The 22,034-nt window shown below is 38.4% G+C and overlaps 1 protein-coding gene and 1 non-coding gene across 6 annotated transcripts in view; both read right to left on the bottom strand.

The window, feature by feature from the left end:
- The window catches only part of MATR3 (matrin 3), a 43,467-nt gene that overhangs the window by 20,705 nt on the left and 728 nt on the right, over nucleotides 1-22,034 (bottom strand). For 2 of the 5 annotated variants that reach the window (XM_014555566.2, XM_014555567.2), the window contains exon 1: nucleotides 6,960-7,106. The gene's annotated coding sequence lies outside the window, so the exon portion shown is untranslated. Of the gene's footprint in view, nucleotides 1-4,320; nucleotides 4,419-6,959; nucleotides 7,107-16,310; nucleotides 16,476-19,175; nucleotides 19,259-20,037; nucleotides 20,118-21,405; nucleotides 21,444-22,034 lie in introns of those variants that run through there. The other 3 variants (XM_032476850.1, XM_032476851.1, XM_032476853.1) reach the window with 3 other exon arrangements.
- LOC116662841 lies at nucleotides 19,325-19,524 on the bottom strand. Its single transcript, XR_004318931.1, has one exon. It is a non-coding gene; the product is annotated as a small nucleolar RNA SNORA74 (small nucleolar RNA).

Here is a 22,034-nt window from a genome sequence, read left to right as displayed (position 1 = left end):
CTCAAGTATTAATTTTATAATGGCTTTATAAATAACTTATCAACATAGTTTCCACTTTACAGTGTTAAATTTTCCTTTTAATAGTAGCTTACATCATTTCATCTTGTCAATATATTTTATAACTTGTATTTCATTTAAGGGTTTGACTTTTTAAAAATGTTATCTGAGAAATGATTCAGTTTTATATAGAGAGCTTGAGCCACTTTAAAACCTTATACTTGACTGAGTCTGTGTTCTTCAGTGCCATAATCTCATCTCAGTAGGACATGCCTTTGAGTGACTGAAAAAATCTTTCAAAAAAAATTTAAATGGTAAATCCCTCAGGAAATAAAGTCCCAGCTGTATTTTTTTTTAATTGAAGTATGGTTGATTTATAATATTATATTAGTTTCAGGTGTATAGCATAGTAATTCAGTATTTTTGCAGATTATACTCCATTATAAATTATTACAAGATAATACCTGTAATTCCTTGTGCTGTACAACATACCCTTGTTGCTTATCTAGCTCTAGTAATTTCAATTTTGTATAAAGCAGCATGCCTCTCATCACACAATAAGCAAAGATAAACCATTATAAAGTGTGGCACCCAGGTAGACTGAAAAAGAAGTACTAATATTTTTAAGTGCTTTAAGACAATCACTCTTAATCCGTATTACAGACCTTGGATTCAACTTCTAGCTTATTTCTTGATCCTTAGGCTAACAGTGCCTCCAGCTGCTAAAACAGAAATCTTCATGATAATCCGTAGAAAGAATTCCTATTCAAACTTGGAATTCTTTTCTTCTTCCTAGGTTTAAACTTTTTGCCTAGTGACTTTATCAATTAGACATTAAACAGTTTCATATTAAAGCAACACAGAAAACTTGTTAAGTAAACCCATACTACAGGATAGAACGTTATTCCAATTAACTGACAATTTTGACTCAATTTGATATACAACACTAACTTGGCTAACTCTCTACTTAAAAGCAAAATTTGTGGTTTTCCTCAAAATTTTTCACTCCACTCCACTTTGATCTACTCTTGGTTCCCAGAAACATTTGTACAACCTTGATTTGATATAAACTGAGATTTTTGGGGAGTGCAAGTGCCTGGATGAAAATAACTGTGTGACCTTGGGCAAATTACTTAACATTCCTGTGTTTGTCCCCTTACAAGTAAAATGAGAATAAAAATAACACGCAATTCATAAGGCTGTAAAGATTTAACAAATTAGTCCACATAAAACACTTAGAATGGTGCCTGGAACATGGCAAGCACCATAATGATCATCTATTTTATGTAATCTAATCCTCAAAACAAATGAGAAAACAAACTTCAGAGGTATAAGAACTAATTCAGAGACATATAAACTTTCCACTTGTACTGTATTCCCTATTTCGCATAGCAACTTTTAACATCTCATCTGTTTCTATTCAAAGCCAGAATTAAAATTTGAACTCTTTTACTCAACCAGAAGTCAACTTTAAAAGACCAGATTTAAAGAATGTTAGTAACCTGGACAAGTAAGAATGAAGAAGCAGATTCTAGTGAAAGTTAACAAATTAAACCTCTTCCCCCTTCATTCTCTATTACCAATCTACCTTTAAATTACCTTCTCATCCTTCAGAAATGCAGTCCTTACCTATTTCCTTAACCATAACCTTACTCTCCAGAGGATTACTCCTTCAATCTTCCTGCCTTTCAGATGGCCTCCTTGTATCCATGTTCAGCTTCCAATATAAACCTCCTAAAACATCACTCATTATTTTGTACTCTCCTACTCAAAAACACACTACTCCCTATTATTTACCACATGAAATCCACACTATGGTTTTCAACACCTTTCATATATACTGGTTACATCATACTTCTCTGAACCTATTTTCCACCATGTGCCAATACCTTAATACAAAGTTCATTTTATGAGCAGTTACACAGTCTGCCTAATACTTGTGCAATTTTAACTATTCGCTGAAATGTGTCTCTCCTTTCTCCATTGGGGGGTAATTAGGTTTATTTATTTATTTACTTATTAATTAATGGAGGGACTGGGGATTGAACTCAGGGCCTCATGCATACTAAGCACACACTACCACTGAACTATATCCTACCTCCTCTTTTCTTTTAATACTAGTAATTCTTTAAAGGCCCAACATCTCCCCTTTATATTAAGCAGTATACAAATCACAGTGCATACAAACACCCAAGTTTAGAAACAATATTAACAAAACCTTAGATACCTTCTGCCTATCAATTTCCAATGATTCCTCCTCCCCTTCTGCAGTCTCCTGTTTTAAAGTCTTACCACTTAATAGACGTATATCCTTTAAAAAAGGGTTAATTTTGCATTTCTTAATTTTATACAAATCAGCTTAATATGTATTGTTCTTACTTGCTTCCTAAAACAGATTTATTTATCAATTAAACCTACACTTTCACTGCAATACAGATGCCATTATGGCACATAAACTTACTCATTCTCCAAATGATGATTATTTAGACTGTTTCAAATTTATTATTATCAAGAATGCTGTTATGAGTATTTCTTGGTGTCTTCTAATGCTTATGTATAAAATTCCCTCAACTATTGTTCTTTTTCAAAATATCATAGCCCATATCAGGATAAATAGGTGAATATTAAAATTTTTCAGTTGTTTCACATCTTCTCACAGCAAGAAAATTTTAAGTACAAATGTGTGTACTGCTTTGCTATTACTGTTCCTTTCCCAACTACTGTATGAGTCAGGTGCTCAAACACTTGCCTTTAAACTTTCACAGATTATAGGCTCTTCTCCCATCATTCACTATACCAAAGGAAGATGTTTAATATCCTAGTGATTCCCACAGAGAAAGAAAAAAACCACACAAATCACCTTGAAAGACTAGAAAGTTATCTACCTTCATTAACAACCTATGATATTGCAAATCAAAGATCCCAACTTTCCATACTTGCATTTACTGCCTACCCACTATGACATCTACTATAGGCATCTCCCCAGCTCTTTGCTCCTCTTGTCCACCAGGACATCCAACAGCAATAGCTGGGAAGAACTATCCTTCCATCCCTCACCATGGGAACCCCCTTCTTTGTCTTCCTACTACTTTGCTTTTCCTACTAACCTACTAACCTTTGTTTTCTGCCTTCAGACAGGTATCAACCACCACAGGCTATTGGTACTCAAGACAAAAGAAACTCAAGAGATATGCCATTTAAAAACTCCCTAGGAAAAAAAGCAAGCATATCAATTAAACTTCAGAATAGTTTTTTAAGTCTTTAAATAACTAAATTAAAATTTTAAAGTTTTTAAAAATTAAAAAAATTACACCTAAGATTACACTGCTACCTCATGTAAATTTTAATTTCAAAGACTTCTGAGCATTATTTATAGAGAACATTAGGCAGGGCTTGATTTACAACTCAAAAATCACATGGGGGCTGCAATACATCAAAGATATTCCATCCATTCAGATCTGCCACAGTAATAAATTATATTCAGGTGAGGAAAGATAACACAGGATCTTAACATAAAACCTCTATTGTATTACAGTTTATACTTAAGATACATACCTTAGTAGATATGATCTGCAGTAAGTCAAAAGCTAAAATACTTTTAAAGGCTATATATCTACAGTTCTTTCAATTCACTGGCTTTTCTCTATGCTCTATCTTTATCCACTAAATAGCTTTTCTAACTATAAACCTCTTTATCAAGCATTTCAGAACCCTTAATCCCAATGATATAAAAGAGACCACTATAGGGGAAACAGTATAGCTCAGTGGTAGAGCATGTGCTTAGCATGCAGGAAGTCCTGGGTTCACTTCCCCAGTACCTCCATATCAATCAATCAATCAATCCATCCATCCATCCTAATTACCAACCCTCAAGAAAGCCACTCCATCGCTATCATTTAAAATTCTTAGCTATTTCCTGGACGGTGTTAACCTTGGAATAACATATATAAAACACTGAAATTACACTGTCTACATATCCCTGCCACCCCACCCCCAATAAACTTAGTACTGTCCCATCCCAAATCTCAAGTCAGTCAAGTATACCTAGAACCTGCTGCCACAGGAATGGACAGTTTTAATGTAATTCTAACTAAAAGAGACATACAAACACAGAACACAGACTTTTACCTAAAAGACGTACTAAGAGCCATTATCTAACAAGGCATTAAACAATTCTTCGGTCTTGATCATTTAAAAATCGCTAGTTCATACGTAATCTAATTAGCATTACTCCTAATAATTGGCCGTAATAATTACGTAATTCCTTTACATAAGAATGTCTTCAGATTCCTTTCTTTAAATATAATAACCAGAGTATCTTACACAAGTACTTCTTTTTGTCACTTCTGAACAGTCTGCACTTCAGATTTCAGGAAGCTGGCTCATTTCTATCTCAATTTCCCTCAAAAATACGTGAGATCCTAAAAAACAAAACATGAGATTCTGATCTTTCAAGCAGTTCTAGTATTTAGGGAAAAGTTTCACTTTTCCTCATTACAAAAGTAAATGTACCTTCTCGTAGAAATTTCAGAAAAAGAGGAAGAAAATACAAATGACCCATAATGCCAACATCCAGAGCTAAAACTTTATGGTTATCTCAATTTTACGCTTATTTACATGTGCTTTCAAAGAACAAAAAATCAAATTTTGTATCAAATTTAGTTTATTACATTTTCTTCTCAATACTATATTCCACTATAATTTTCCCATCGTTACTCTCCTTAAAGCATTGTTTTAAATAGCCATATAGATTTCCACTCGATGGCTACACTATAATTAGCAGATCTCCAAATGCTGAATTTTTTCGATTTTCAATATGCTTAAAAACCAACATTAACATTTAGGTACACAAATCTTTGACACACTAGTCCCCGAGAATAAATTCCTGTAAGCGCAGTTCTTCCATTTTTAAACCTATTTATTATAACACACAGAACCTGAATCAAGTATCCAATCAAAATTCAAGCGTTCCAAGAACACACCGCTTCCTTGGGCTTTAATTCTCTCCTCTATAAAATGAGGGATTTGAAGTACTTGTTATTTCTATTATTACATAAGACATTTTCCTTGCATTCCTCGGTTGTTAAAATTTGTTTAAATAAATTGACTTTAATTTGATTTAGTGTTTACACTTCCCTAAAAGCATTAGTAAAATCAGTATGTTTAAAGACTCTCCACATACACAATGTTCAAATTAAGGGTGGTTCAATCCTCCCAAATTTAGTTCAAAATGCTATGTAAAAGCAACTTCACATAGCTGAGAAGGGAGATATGTAAAAACAACCCCTTGGGTAAAGTATACATTAATGTTACCAGCATATAAAACGCAAGGTAAGATTTGTAAATTTAAAGCACATTCAACACAAACGCTTCTGGCCAACGATCTCTTTTCCGAATCTTACATAACCATCCAGAAGAATCTTCACATGGTACTTCAATTGCGTTTAGTTAAGTGGAAAAGTCACACGCAGAGTTTTTGCAACAAAGAACTGTCTCCCCCGGCTTCTTGATTTCCAAAACAATACTAACATTAAACAATTATATCGATAAGACTCGGTAGATGACTGAGCCATTTAGTTTCTAAAAGAAATTTTACTTCGAAAATGTGTGAAAACAGCCTAAAATATAATTTCTGCCCGAATACAACTGTTTAACTTCACCTGGGAGAAAACTGTTTTCTCATCTATTTAAAAATCTTTTATCAAGCTCCGCTCAACACGCAGCATCAACGCAAAATCTCATGACTACAGCTTGGGAAATCAACGACTCGCACTCTATTCCAGAGCGCTTCAGAGACTAGAATTTCGGAGTCGCCATAACCGTTCTAGAAATATCTGGTTGGAAAACTGTAATTGGTCCAATAGGACCATTCCACAAGATAGGGTCGCAGAACAGGATAAACATCTACGAGATATTCCTTCACAGTAAACGGAAAAAGTCCCTGTTGAACATATTATACGGCACAGAGCCGGCAGTGAAAAGAACAACGATGCGGCGACTACACCGCCGTACTCTAAACCCTTTGTCTGGAAACCGGAAGGTCCCACACGACATCATCCTCTCTAGAGGAACGGAGACTGATAGTATTTTAATAAAGAGGAAAAGGAATGTGAGGGGACTCTCTAAACAAGAACAAATCTGCCTCGCAGCATCTGCAGAAGGATTTATATACGACGCAATACGAAAAACAAGCGTTAACGTTTCATTTTTCGGCCATTTTTACGCGATGGCGGGTGGAGAGGGATTGTTTCTGAGGTCCGACTAAAACGCGCGCGCATGTATTGGTGGGCGGAGGACAGACGATTCTTAGGGGGCGCTATAAAGCGATGGGTGAGGAGAGGAGCGAAGGCCGCGACACCAAGAAACGTTGCTCGAACGGCTAAGCTTCTCAGTCCGTGAAATCCTCCATTTTAGGGCACATTTTCATCCACAAAGGGGGGGGGGGCAAGCATACGTGGGGCTGGCGCTATCCAAGGTCTTCGCTATCTTAACTATCCTCCCCAAACGGCAGGCCCCCTATGGACAGTCGGTCCCTCAGGCCTCAAGCGCTCGCTCCTCCCTCCCCCTCGGCGCTGCAAGCCCGCGTGTAACGGGCTCGTCGTCCCGCCCCCGCCCACAGCAAGCCCAGGACGCAGGAAGCCCTGACGATCGGCTGCCACCGGCGCCCCCCGACTCTCCCGCCGCACCCTGGCCCCTTGGCTGAACGCGTGTCTCCCTCCGGGACCGCTCACCTCCGCCGCCCGAGGAGGCTGGTTGCGCCGCCACTGAGCTCCTAACATGGCGGCCGCCGATCAGGCGGCTCACATACGCAGCGCGGAGGGAGGCAGAGAGGGGGAGCGGGAGCGAGCAAGAAAGGCGCGCCGCCGGCTCCCCGCGGCCCCTGTCGCCGTCGCTGCCTCCTCCCGGCAGATGCAGAGAGCCCCCGGCCACCCCACCCCGATTCTTACCCGCTTCACGCCTACCTTAAGGAAAGGAGAGGGAAAAGGAGAGGTACCTCTCTCCTAGCAAGCGGGACGCGGAGGCTCCCACAATCCCCCGCAGCAACGGCGCTGGTAAGAGGTGGCAGCAGCGGCGGCCGCCCAAGAACAAACCCAGTCTCGCGAGAGAGCTCGCCCCCACCCACCTCGGGTCCCGTTTCTGCGCGCGCCAGGCCCCTCCCCCTACTCAGCGCGCGCACGTCGCTCGCTCAGTTAGCAGCGGTCGTTGTTCTCTAATTCTGAAGTCCGCCTGTGGCGGGAAACGGAGATTTAGAGTTACAGTCGAGTCCCATTACCCACAAAGGATTTTTCCCACCTCTCCCCTCAATTGCGTACTGCAAAATTTAAATAAGTGTATGCATTAGAAGCGAGTCGCGGGGGTCCCTGGCTTAGACCCGATTTCTATCCTCTCTGGTGTTCTTCGATTATTTGCCAACGAGTGTTGGGGGCAGGAAGTGGGGACCGATAACATTTTGACTGGTTTTTAATCTTAGAATTCTGTGGAGGGTCATTGAGGCGGAAGATGGTGAAAACCCATCCCGTCGAAAAGGCCGCCGCCGCCATTTGGAGAATTTAAACGTAAAGTATTGAGACAAGTCCCCTCTGAGCAAAGGAATAGCACGTGTGAAAACCCTGAGGCTGACTTTGAAAAATTGTATAGATAAGGCTGGAGGAAAGGCCATTTCCCTGGGGTTTCAAATTTAAATGCAGAGCGGCAGGCAGTCATCTGACACCTGGGGTAAATTAGTGACTACAAGTCAGACTAATAGCCCTCAAATTTTAAAAATCTTGAGTGTGCTGAATCAGATTCGCGTCTTTGAAAAATAATTCTGGGTCCACTGTGAGGATAGTGGAGGGGAGAAAGATGGAGAAAAGAGACCGTTAGAAAACTAAACATCATTTAGGACAAAAGGCAAGGCATTAACTTGATTGGATATGGAAGTATGGATGAATGACAGCTCATTGGTTAGCAGCGCTATTGAGCAGCACTGGAAAAGGAATAGTTGGGGAGATAAGGCTAGTTGAGTTTGGCATCGATTTTAAAGGAGCTGCATTTATGGGTCTTGAGCTCAGGGGAAAAGGGTGTGGGTTAGTGGCAAATTTTGAGTTAATAACATAAATGAATGGGAGTTCAAAGCGGGGGATGGAGGGGTAAAGAGGCCTTAGGACCAAGCCTTGAGAAACTGAGAAGGTAGAGCTGAGTGGCAAAAGAGACAAAGTGATAGAAATGCAGGGACGGAGGAGAAAAAAAAAATGTGAGAAGAGGGGAGAGGCACAGAAATTGTACTCCCTAGACAGCCAAAGTACTTAAAGGACGAAATGATCAACAGGGCCAAATACTACCAAGGTGTCAAAAGTAAGACTGAAAACATCTATAAAAGATTTAGCAATGTGGACACTTAATTCTAGTTAAGTGGGAGAGGAAATCAGACTGGAGGTACTTAAGTGTATGGAAAGTGGTGCGATGGAAACTACTCAATGCAGAGAAGTGTTGGCTATGAAGAGATGAGAAAGCAGGGCTGGGGAAGGTTTTTGCTTTAGTATGGGAAAACTTTCAGCACAACTAAAATCAGGAAAGAATTAGGTGAAAAAACAGGTGAGAGAAAGGTTAATTCATAATGGACACTAGTGGGATCTGAAGGAGACATGCCTTTACTGTAACAGGACGATTTGAGAGGATGGTGCTGAGTTTTCATTAGGAACTACAATCAGGTGACTTCAGTTTCGTGACTAAGCCATCTGTTGGTAGGACTAGAGTTGCAGGAGGGAAAATTTAAAAATAGCCATTGTTTAGAGTGAAACTGTAATCTCACATATCCATGTATGTTATCATCTACAGGCTTTGTCTGAGAAGCATCCAGAACTGGGGCTCCCCTGAATGAGAGGGTTAAACCCACTAAATAGTTAACTTCAGAATGAAATTTGGGGGATCCTAAATGTTCAGTGAAACTTGGGTCCTCCTTCACTTGAAACCAGATCTGCTTTCTACTCTGTAAATCTTCTATTTCAATTGATTTTGGTCAAGACTTCTGTTTATGTTGCCCCCAGCTCTTAGACTGAAGTCTGCTCTTCTGGAGACAGAAACATGAGTATGTCTTAGTTCAGATATGCACTTACCATGCTTTTGTATAAGGCTGTAATGCCATCTGGTGATGGTATGAAGAAAAGGCAAACTTTTTCAATTAAGTAATTATTTATTAAAGATCTGCTTAGTGGCTCAACAGCAAAAAGACACACTGGAAACAGAAGTTTTTATGCAAGATTTCAGTCATCAAATGCCTATTTCACGAAGGACACAATACAAGGGAGGGGATACAATAATGGGTAAGACAAATTGCCAGCTCTTGAGGATCCCGGTCTGATAAACAGACAAGGAGTTTGGCCTCAAGTTGGACCTGGCTATGAGCAGAGATGGATCAATAGCTCTATTCACATTTCGGTTTCTTGGGAGTGGGTGTGGTACACCAGGGATGGTAATGAGGCTACAAAGCAAAACTTGTGCTGAGACTTTGAAAGGTCTAAATGACAAGTTTGGTGTAAGACAACAGGATAGAGTCTAGATTTGAGCTGATAATGAATACTTTTTAGAGCAGAGTTATATTGATTGAGGACATATATTTTGATACACCATAATCACCAAGCAGCTTATCAGCTGCATTATAATTGAGAATAAAGTACTATTATTCTTGTTTTACATAAGAGATTAAGCAGCTTGCCTAAGGTCATGTAATTAGTGACAATGGCAGGATTTGAATTCAGTTCTATATAAATCCAAATCCAGAGCTTTTGTGCATTATATTGGCCTGCCTTCAGCAAAGCTGTGGTCTCAGAATCCCCTGGTAGTCTACCCATCTACTATTTTAATAGATTTAAGTCCCAGAACCAGGTCATTTCAATACTTCACAGTACTAAAATACAGAAAACTATCAACCAGTGGCTCTTCTAACAGTGGCAAGAGAGCAGAAGTGGGCTTAAAAAGGAGGTTTTGAATAGGAATACATATAATCAAATTCAAAGAACAAAAATTACTTCCCAACCACTATTCCCTTACATAAAGGCAACCACTATCAACCATTTCTTGTGTACTTTAAGGATTTCCTATAAATATATAAACATTTTGTACATACGTGATTGTGAATTAAAGATTGTCACAAATTCTTTCCCATATTTATGGAATAGTGGAACCAGTTTCCACTTTACCTGCCATCTGGAAGGGCCCTGTAATTGGCTTTTACCAATGGAACACAGAAGTAACTTCTAAGATCTGCTTGTATCTTCTTGGAACCCAACTGACATGCTGTGAGAATCCCACCCAATGTGAAAAGGCCATATCAAAAGAACCAAGGTGCTTCAGTCAGCAGCCCCAGCTGAGCTCCCAGGTGACAGCCAGTGGCATCTGCCAACCAAAGTGAAGCCTCCAGATGGCTATAGGCCTAGCCAAGCCTGTGTGGAACAACACAACCAACCAGGTAAGCCCAATCAACCCACAGAATTTTAATACTGCTTTTAAATACAAAGTTTTAAAGAGGTTTATTATGCAGTGATACACTAAGCAAAGCTTTACATTAAAGACATTTTTCTTATTTTACTTACTTTCTTGACTATCTTTCAGTAAGAATGCCTAGTATCCCACTATATTGATGGTAAAAAAATTTATTTAATCAATGGTCTTCCAATGGACAATTTAGGTATTTTCCTATTTTCTATTTAAAGCAGTAATATTAAATTCCTGTACACACTACTCCATACATGTAAGTCTATGTGCAGCTTAAAATAAACCCCTCAGTTCCTAGACCTATACTGTCTGATGTCCAGTAGCCGTAAGTCACACCTATTTTCTGAATCTTACTATCTACATTTAGCTAGTGGACAGCTTGGCTGTCATTTCTGTCATTGCAGAAATATTTATCATACAGTGCTGCTCTAGAGCAGTGGTCAGGGAGTATTTCTGTAGAGGACCAAAAGATATTTTAGGCTTCGGGGGCCAAAGAGTCTGTCAGAGATAATCTGCAATTGTGGTGCAAAAGCAGCCACAACTGGTCAATAAATGAACATGATTATGTTGTAATAGGTATAAACATTAGAATTTCATTTAATTTTCACATGTCACAAAATATTCTTTTGATTTCATTGGAATTGCTTAGTCAGAGTGTAGTCATTTTTAAGTTTAAAAATTAGAGTGCCTCCTTTAAATATTATGCCGATTTACTCTGAGAATGAGAATGCCAGTTCTCCTATTCCTTTGATAATTTATCAAAATCTATTTGGAAATCTGATTGCTGGAAAATGGAATTCTAACTATAGATTGTACTTGCATAACCTAGGGTTAAGCAGCATATTTTAACTGTTCATATTTTTTGCCCATTGTTAAACCTTTACCTCTTGATTTATAGGAAATGTATTTTTAAAAAAGTAACGCTTTGCAAACATTTCTTACTGGTTTTGTTCAAGTTTTTCCATACAGAATTTTTTAAAATCTAGAAACATCATCTATTCTTTTTAAATCTTTATTTTGTTTTTTCACTTAGAAGGCAAAGCCACTACACAATTTTTTTAAAATATAGATACATTGTTGTCTTCTTGTACATTTTAAATTTGTGTCTCAGGGTATATTTCTGTACTCTTATTTGTTCCATTCATAGAGTAATCGATTCAGATGCCAGTACCGTTTTATTCTTTTTATAATGTTTTAACATCAAGTAGGATTAGTTTTCCTCTATGACACTTATAATGTTATATTATTCATAATGATTCATATTATGGTTTTAATAATAACAATGTTAGAATCAACTTGCCTATTTCCAAAAATAACAAGGTTATTTTTTTAAGGATTTTAATAAATTTAGTTTTCTTTACAATTATCTTTATGTTGAGATTTATTAGACATTGTATGACAACCATTTAAGATCTCTTTTGTGTCTGTCATTCTTTTAATATTTTCTTCATAGATAACTTATGTCCCTATAATTATTCCTAACTTTATTTTCCTTCCATTGTATCCTCAAACTGATTACTTGCTACTTCAATGAATTTTCAGTTGACTCACATAGTACTTACGTCAATTTACCATCTATAACTAATTTTTACCTCTTTCCCCATTTATACATTTATTTTCTTCTACCTAATTGCCTTTGATAGTACCTTAGTATCTTTGAATAAAGTTTTCTCTTTTGATGAGAATACTTCTAGGGTTTCCCTTTTAAGCATCACAAAGGCTTCCAGAGTAAGATGTATTTTATCAGGTTTGGAATTTTGATTCTCAGCAATTTTAATAAATGTCCTTTTAGCATGTAGGGACATCATGTAACTTTTACTGAGATCAATTAATTGGAAATATTTTTGATGTATTCTTCAAATAATCTAGGCATGACTTCTATGTTGTATTATTATATAATGATTTGTTTATAATGTGTATCTACTAAAGCCTTTTTTTTATTTTAAAATTTAGGTTCTTTTTTTTTATTGAGGTATAGTTGATCTACAGTGTTGTTCTACTAAAGTCTTTATGCTTCTAATTTAGCAGATATACACCATATATGCAAACAAAAGAGAATCCAACATCAATCCCATCCTCTAAAAATGTAAATCCTTGAGAAATTTTTAAATGTCTTTGAGATTCCTATTCTGACCCTCTCATTGAGGCCATAGTTTAGTAGCACATGCACTGACATATAACAGACTATTTAGGTAGCGAAATAGAAATGGCCCCTAAGGAAAGAGGAAAATTGTATATATGATGAATAGCCAGAGTTTAGAATCTGGGATCCCAAGTTCCTCTGAGCATCCCCAAGACTAGGGGTGGGGATGTGTGACCCATTAAGGCCTTCCAGAGGGACATTTAAAAAAACCTGAGACTCATGAGTGTTATGAAAAGAATGAGATACATGGAAACTCCTTTTAAAGCAAGGCTAAAGGCAATTTAAAAAAAAGGCTAAAGGCTATGTCTGTATATGTTCTACATATGTTAAAAGCGAAAGGAAGCCTCCTCAAGCTACAGTAATAGTGGCCAAGATACTGATGGCCTGAAACAAAGTATGTGGCATTTGTTAAATGTGTTAAGAGACTGGAAGAAGACAGGCATTTCAGTAGTCCCTGGAAGATGTTAGAGTGAATGAGGTTGATGATTGAAGCTATTGATGAAAATTAGTTGGAAAGGAACTATACATGAAAGCCTCAAACCAATCACTAGCTTTGAAGTCAGATTCAGTGACCACCTCAGTAGGTCCTGCACCAACTGGGTGACCTTGGGCAAATAACGGCAGGTACCCTGTAGGACTGTTGAGAGGATTAAGAAATGTGTAGAATGAATTTAGCAGTTCTGGTACACAGTCAACATGTAGTAAATGCCAATATTCTATGGTGCCACATGTCCTGGAGTGTTTTTACATAAATATCCTAAAATGACAAAACCATAGATTCAAAGATTATTTTTATAGAGCTCCAGTGTAAACATGTTAAAATTTGAATCTGGTTATAAGTTTTATCCTGGCACCTACTTGTCAGTAGGAGAATGCTAGCAAGAAAGGTTCTGCAAGTTAGAATTTGCAAATATGTTTCACAGATTTTCTTAACCATAAAAACGTTTACAGATTATCAAAAAGTTTAAAAGGCCACACATCTGTTTTAATTAACAGATGTTTCAAATTTGAACAAATCTCTGCAGTTCCATTATTTTCATATCATATTTTTTGAAGCTAACTTTACTTTCAAATAATTACTCACTGTTGTATCTTTACAGTCCACTAGAAAATGATTTGGAAACCTTTTTTTTTTTAATTAAACAAAACAAAATCAGCACTCTCATCGTCCTTACTGGGTTATTGTTAAAAATTAGGATATGCCTTTGGCCTTATCTATACTAGATACATTATGACATACTAATATTTACCAGTTGAGGCTCTTTAGTTGGCTGTCAGTAGAATTGAGGCTGCTTGCCTACGTAGGAGTGAGGTAAACCTTTAAAAAACCAATGTGGCCAGAAAGGAATCTGAGCATAGTAAACAGAGGGCTAGACTGCATCTTATTTATCACTTATCCCCAATATCTAGCATGGAGTTCAGTTAATAAAAGCTGTAGGGGGGAGGGTATAGCTCAGTGGTAGAGTGCATGCCTAGCATGCAAGAGGTCCAGGGTTCAATCCTCAGTACTTCCATTAATAAATAAATAAACTTAATTACCTCTCCCCCTCAAAATAAATAAGTTAAAAACAACCAAATTTAATAAAAGCTGTAAGCCCGTAAAAAGGCTATGAGTTAAACGACCAGTCTTCTGACAAGACGAGTAAATTGCATAGGTTATTAACCCAGCCCTGGGGATATTATGTACACCAATCAGAGGGAGGTTAGGGATCTGAGAAACTATATATAAAGAGTCCCCTGGAGGAACAGATCATGATTGGGCCCTACTATACAAGGGCAAGAAATGGAAGCCCAGCTCAGAAAAGGGTAGAGTACCATGGAAGTAGGGTCAGCATACGCTGACAAAGAACTTTCTTGGGGTGCCCAGCATATTGTAACCATTAGCTCCTGGATTTCTCCTCTAGAGAATTACAAGTGAGGAGAAGGAGAGTTAGATCTACTGTCTGCCATTCTGGTGAAGCCTAGATTCTAACTCTGAGGCTCTGTGACTTGAGGACATCTACCCTGTCCTTCCACTCATTAGTACACTAGGGCCTGGTCTTGGCTCCTCCCTTCTACCAGTAGCTGATACAAAATTCCCATCTGTACTGTGAACTCAGGGTAAAAATCATCAGTCCTTTGGAGACTACAGCACCCACTATAAAAGACAACAGGTTCAACCACTATTCTGTACGAAACAGAATAAACAAAGACCATAGAACAAGACATGTTGAATATTAAAAACATTATGTTTATAGAATATAGGATGACAAGGATCCTGGTTAGCATACATGTATTGTTCTATCAGCTGACAGGGCCTAGAAGCCAACACCACCTCAATATTTAGAGCACATCTAGTGCCCAGATCTTGGTTCCCTAATACCATTCTCCAATAAAGGAACCAGGACTCCTTGGATAGATGGCTGGCTCTGGGACAGTAAAGATATAAGATGAACCTGGAGCATCATTTAGTGCCATAAAGTGACAGGTGTTTAAAAACATCAACAACGCCACAATGATGGGGGCATATCAAAGGGATATAGGAACCAACTGAAAAAGCTCCCAGTGGCCAAAGATGGAACACTTTGAGCAAAATTAAGTATTACTGGATTATTTCCATAAGTATAAAATATTGAAGAGTCCATAGTGGTATAAATAAATATAATAAATGTGGGAAGAGACCAATTTCTTTCTATAGAATTCCAGTTAACTGATGTAGCCATTCTATCCTCAAGAACAGCACAACATCCTTCTTCTTAAGTGTGGGCTGCACAGTGACTTCATTCCAAAGAGCACTGTACTGGGTAGAGGGGGTAACTGTACAGAGGCAAAACCTGGCAAATAAGATCTCAGCCAGGTGATCAAGGATAACATGAACAGTAATAAGTCATGTTGCTATTACGTACTCTCGATAAGTGATGAGAATGACATTTTACCTCTGTGGTCTTCCTTTCAAAATCCCTTAAGTCCAGCCTAATTATGGAAAAACTCAATCCTAATTGAAGGGCATTCTACAAAATACATGACTCAAAGCTCATCAGAAACAAGATAAGTCTAAGAAGCTGGCACTGCCAAGAGGAGCCTAAGGAGACATAATGACAGATACCCTCAGTGGGATCTTGTAATAGATAAGGGTGAAAACTAAGGAAATCTGAATAAAGTATGGACTTTATTAATAATAATGTATTAATATTAGCACATTGTGACAAGTGTACTATACTAATATATGGTGTTAATATTAGGAGAAACTGGGTGCAGGGTACAGGGGAATTCTTTGTATTGTCTTTACAACATTTCTGTATATCTACAACTATTCTAAAATAAAATAAATTTCAAGGTTCACTTTATCACCCCTTTCCCAGGTAGAAGTTAACCTTAAAAAGCAGTATAGAATGTTCTTACACCCCAAAGGGCCTTTAATGGAGAACTGGGAGAGCCAAAATAACAGGGGCTCCTTTGACCCAGGATTGAGGATCCTAAATTGAAAAACATACAACCTAGCAAGTTGACTCATTAGAAGTGTTCCTAAATAGCAGTAGAGAAAGGTGTTGCTAAGCAGACATTTTAAGTATTACAGTTGATTTGTTAATTCAGTGAAATTGTTTACCAAAAGAATACTGACCAGGTCCATTAATGGAGCTGTTCATAAAGCCCTAATTAAGCAACAAGATTCACAGGCGTCATTGTCACTCTTTCAGGTTCTTAATTTGTTTCTTACCAGGTTGTTTTCTCTTTTGCATGGGTTCCTAGACACTGAGCCACTTTTTTGTGTCCTTTTGGGGCCTGCAGAATTTATCTCTGGAATTTTGTTTTCCTGATGAAAATCTGAGACATGATCCAAAATTTCAGTGCAAAAGTTCCACAACAGTAGTTTCTTTCATCCCTGAAAGGGAAATAAATTATTGACAGGAACCATGGATAGCACTTAATACTCAGGGCCCCCTAGTCATCATGCGTTAATTTTCCCTGTTAATATGGTACAGGACCTGAAACTTGAACAGAGCAACAAAAAGGAGCACTTTTGTTTACTAACTGCTATCTATGGCAGGAGATGGCAGCTTGGAAATTTACAGACCAATAACCCTGCCAGTACAATTTCAGTTTTCATTGAAGCATGGGAAAAGGGTGATGAAGAAAAAGATGGATAAAAAGCTACTTTGAAATGTGTTACTTCATCTTCTTAGACTCACCAGGAAATTAAAAAAATTAAATCAACAGGGAGTAGTAGGTGACTAATTAACTTCACTTATCAAGTAGGAAATCCCATTAAATTATTTTAATGTGCATGATTAAGCCACTGAAACCTCTTGGGGTATTGAACACATGCAAACACCAAATGAATTTTCCCTTTTCAAGTAAGTGACAACATAGGGGCCCCTCCCTGCACCTGGGTAGCTTTACCATGCTCAGGAAAGCAATCTGTATGCTCAAAGGAACTTGAGATACCAGATTTTAAACTCTGGCTGTTCATCATGTATAAAATTTTCCTCTTTCCTGAGAGGCCATTTCTATTTCACTACCTAGGTTGTGAGGTTGTGATTAGGCTCTGCTGAAAACTGAAGACTGCTGTTCTTTCTTAGGACCTCTTCCTTAGATGTACGTTAGAAGATGAGAGAACTATTGTGATATAAATAACCCATTCTTTGGTTCATTGCCGGTTTAAGCACACACACACACACACACACACACACACACACACACACACACACACAGCACGGAGAGGGAAATAGCTCAGTGGTAGGTCCTGGATTCAATCCTCAGTACCTCCATTTAAAAAAAAAAAAAAAAGCCAAGGAAAAAGTATCACAAAAATTCCAAACACAAGAAATAAGGACTATCCTACCACTAATTTACTAATCTCACCTCAGTCCTCTAAAAGGTGAAGAGTTTAACACTATATGGTAAAGGCCTGCTATAAGGCAAAGGTATTGATAATATGTAATTTTTTAGGAACACATGTTGGTACTGGCCCTCAGTGTATCACTAATGAGTTGTCAACACTCAAAGCCTGAATTTCATTCCCTAGAATAGGGGTAATTCTTGCCTACCATCTGGTTTTGAAAGGCCCCCAAGCTTAGAATGGTTGGGGAAAATTTTTTGTTGTGACCCTGAAAATTTTATGAAATTCTAATGTCAGTATCCATAGTTTTATTGGAACACATTAATTCTCATTTGGTGACATTTTAACTATGGCTGCTTGCACACCACAACTGCAGAGTTTAGCTGCAAAAGAGACTATGGTGCACAGACCTAAATTAGTATCTGGCCTTTTACAGGAAGTTTGCCAACCCCTGCTCTAGAACAACGGTGTATAAAACTTTCTGCATTGGTGGGAATGTTCTCTGAGCTGGCCAATAGGTACTAGATACTGAGATGAAGATGTGTATTTTATTTCTCAGTTTAAAGAAACATGTATTGCTCAGCAGAGCTCTATAAAATGAGGGCTTAGTTTAAGTCTTGGGCTTTAAGCATTCTTCTCTAAATTCTAGTACACCCCATAATTTTTTCAAATTTTAAGTTTTCTACCTATAAAGAAAATCTCATTCTTGCTGTCTTTCTCCTTTATTCTCATACTACTACCATACTCTCCATACTTCTGACAGATTTGGAGGTGGCGGGGGTGGTTTCCCACAAGGTAAATCTTGTCACCAGCTGGGTGTACTATAATCTAACTCAATTCTGACTATCGAGGTGTACTATAATCTAACTCAATTCTGACTATCGACACCTAGAGATAACTTCAGATCCCACAGGATAAGGGCACCATCCTACAAGACTGCCCCTTCTCCACTTCAGATGCCAATCACAAGTCCAGGTTGTTAACCTATGCTTCTGACAGATAGTCTTTAATTCAGAGATTCTCACAAACTCTGACTGTGAGATGACTACTTTTTGCTAGAGTGGCTCAAAGAGCTCAGGAAAACAGCTTACTGTTTACCAGTTTATTATAAAAGGATATGATAAAGATACAGATGAACATCCAGATGGAAGAGATGTGTAGGACAAGTTACAAGGGAAGGGGTATCACTCTTCCAGAACCTCCACATGTTCACCAACCTGGAAGTTCTTTGAACTTCATACTATTGAAATTTTATGGAGGCTTCATCCTGTATGTGTGATCATTAACTCCATTTCTAACCCCTCTCCCCTCTCTGGAGAATGGGTATGTGTCTTATGTGGTGGTGGTGGGGGAGCAGGGGAGGCGGTGATGATGAAAATTCCAAGCTTCTGGTCATTGCCTGGTCTTTCTGGGGACTAGACTGATGAAAACAGAAGACATTCCTAGAAATCTTAAGAGTTTAAGAGCTCATTATCAGGAACCAGATTCAAAGTCCAAATATTATAACTAAAGATGCTCCTGGTGTTCTGATCACTTAGGAAATACAAGGGTTTTAGGAGCTATGTGCCAGGAACCAGGGCATATATATATATATATACACACATACACATACATGTATATATATAAAATGTATGTGTGTATATATATTTATAAAATGTATGTATGTATTTTTCTATTATTCCACACCATCTATCTGAGCTGAAGAGAGTTACTTAGGACCTACGTGGCAAACAGACTACATACATTACTTATCTTGGTGTCACAAAGGGCAGTCTAGACATCTGAGGTCCCAATGGATTGAAGATTTCTCACTCAGGTGAAGGCGTCTAGGATTCAAAGAGGAAAGGAATGACAGGCTATCCTTAAGACAGGGTGCTTTTCTAATGGAAAAAACTGTTTGCACCCAGACTAGGACCAACTCCATAGAAGGAGTTACTCCACTCTCAGAGGTACAAAATACTGCCCAAAGGTACTGAGCCACAACACCAAAACAGAGCCGGAGCCAGACCTTAACAAAGGCAGCATTTGCTCTTCCAACAGTGTAACACCATCCAAGGCATCACACTAGCCTGGATAGCTGACAACCGCTGGATGATTCCTGAAACAGTTTTCCTATTTGGTTTCAGATATCCAGCTACCCCATGTAGAAGACATGGATATAGGTATCCCCATGAATTGAATGTTGACTACAGAACAGAGGCCTGGAAGCACTGATTGCAGACCCTGCTGTCAAATCCTTTAAACAAAACTGGAAACAGGAACTCCCTTCCCATGCCTTCAGTCATCTTATCCAACATTCAGGGAGTTCTAGCATGTGCTGGACACTGTGCTTGGGATGTAGCAGTGAACAAGGCAAGAGATACTATCCTTTTTCTCATGGAATTTATAATCTCATAATTTCCTCAGATGGAATGATACAGATAATCCCAAAGATCCCACATGCCTTCAGACCATAATCACCAAAATTCTACTCAGCATTTTACTGCCCAGAGGCCAAATTTGTAAGGGGCAAATATAGTTGATTTTGCCTCCCAGTTGTTTCCTGATGAATTCCAACTAACAAATCTGGCACACAGTCAATGTTGGAATGAGTAGGGACAATTACCTGGTAGCTCCATGCACAACTGTCCACCTGTCACTAATCTCTCTTCAGGAGGGCCAAGGATGCCCTACTTTCAAGTCATCCTAAAAAGAAAAAGATGTCAGCATTCAACACTCTAGTTCCTAAGATTGCTTTTCTGTAGGGATGGAAACAGAATGCTGCCGGCCATTTATGATTTACCATATTTTTTATATCCTTAGCCATTATTTTATTTCCCATTACTTACGTTTTTCTTGTCTGTTACCATTAAAGCTAAACATCCCCCAAGCCCTCTAGATTATTACTCATATTAAAAACCCATATGTAAAAGGCTATTCACAATGAACATCTGAGGGATTCACACAAAGCACTCAACATTTAGCTAAGAGAATTCTTTAAAGGGAAAGTCAATTAATAGAACAAAACTAACTTTGATAAATAACTCCTCTGCCTCCCAACATCCTCACCAGTTCCTCCTGTAGAAACTAGGATGTCACATAAGCAGCAATTAAGTCAAACCTACTCGACAATCTCCAACATCACCCTGAGTGATAAATATTTGCCTAGAACTGAGAAGCATCTCTTCTCAGAACATTAGCATTCCAAAACAAAGTCACTACAAAGGGGACTCAATATTTACTGCTCCAAAAAGTGGCAACAACTCTGTTCACTCCTGAAAATCAGTAAGAAACTAACAAGAATATTCTGTTAACCTAAAGCAGAAATTAGTATTTAGGCCTAGTATCTAGAGCCCCTCAATCAATTGCTGTTTTTACATTTTATTAATGAGCTAAAGAAGAATGCCTATAATTTTAAAAACAAATTTACAGTAACATTTCCTTGTAAGACATGACATTCTGACAGGTAACTATAGCTATGAAGTCCCTCTACAAAGGGATTGTAGCTAGCTTTGTATTGTGGGAGAGCTGGAGAAATGAACTTTGATTTCAGTGAAATTAGCATAAATTCCATTGACTTCCACCCTATATAAGGCCTTTTGAGCACTTGGTAGGGACTCAAAAAATAAAAGCCCAACTTTTCCTCTCTACTTACATATCCCTCCATGGCCTGATTACCTTTGTTCTGTTTCCAAGTTATGATTCAAGGAACTTCATACTAGTCAAACCTGTCAGACCAGAACCATTCAGAAAGGTCTGGATGTTTAGGTTTCTCCCTGTAAAGTCATGCTGTTACAGATTTAACTTAATGAATAAGCAACTATGCTGGCACTCTGGTATAGTTAACAACAGAGTTGGCATGAACTAGGCCCAGAATGCCAACCAGCTATTGGCTGCTGTTCTCCCAGCAGTGTAACACATGCCTAGGTACACGGCAACCTAGGCAGCTGCCTACAGCTGGGGCCAAATGTAGGTAAAGGAGTCTCCCACTCACCTGGGGCTGCATCTGCCCAAAGTACACAGCTGGCACCTCTGCAATCAAAACACTCTAGGTTAGAGTCAGCCAACAGTTAGTGAACACCTGTGTGGAATTCAAGACCGCCCCCCCCCCCCCGCCAAAACAGTGAGGCCTAAGCCACAAAACCAATAGCAGACAATAAAACAAATAGCTTTACCTTGGTTAGCTTTATTTTCATATGTCATTTTTACTTGCATACAGTTCAATAGCAGCAAATTAATAACCTCATCAAAAAATATCAGGAAGTTTGGCTCTGTCACCTAACAGCCAAGTGATAGCAGGGCAAGAAACTTAACCTCTCTGTAACTTCAGTCTCTTCATTTATAGAATGAAGGTATTAACAGTACTTTGTACACAGGGTGGTTGGGAGATTTAAATGGAATATAATTAAGCTCATAGGATAATATCTGATACAGACTGTGTACTCTGTAAACTCTTGCTATTATCAGGAGCTGTATTCCAGGCAAGGAGATATGAATACTAGTGAGAAAAGAGGGGAAGATATCCTGGGAGAGCAATGGGCAGTAAAAAGTGGAAAGGCAGGTTAAAACTAGATCAGGAGGGCCTCAGTTATAGTACCTCTTGAAGAACAATAAAAGCAGCAC

Source organism: Camelus ferus, chromosome 3, assembly GCF_009834535.1.
Source record: "Camelus ferus isolate YT-003-E chromosome 3, BCGSAC_Cfer_1.0, whole genome shotgun sequence".
In the NCBI taxonomy this organism is placed as follows: Eukaryota; Metazoa; Chordata; class Mammalia; order Artiodactyla; family Camelidae; genus Camelus; species Camelus ferus.
This window is presented reverse-complemented; position numbering and strand designations above follow the sequence as displayed.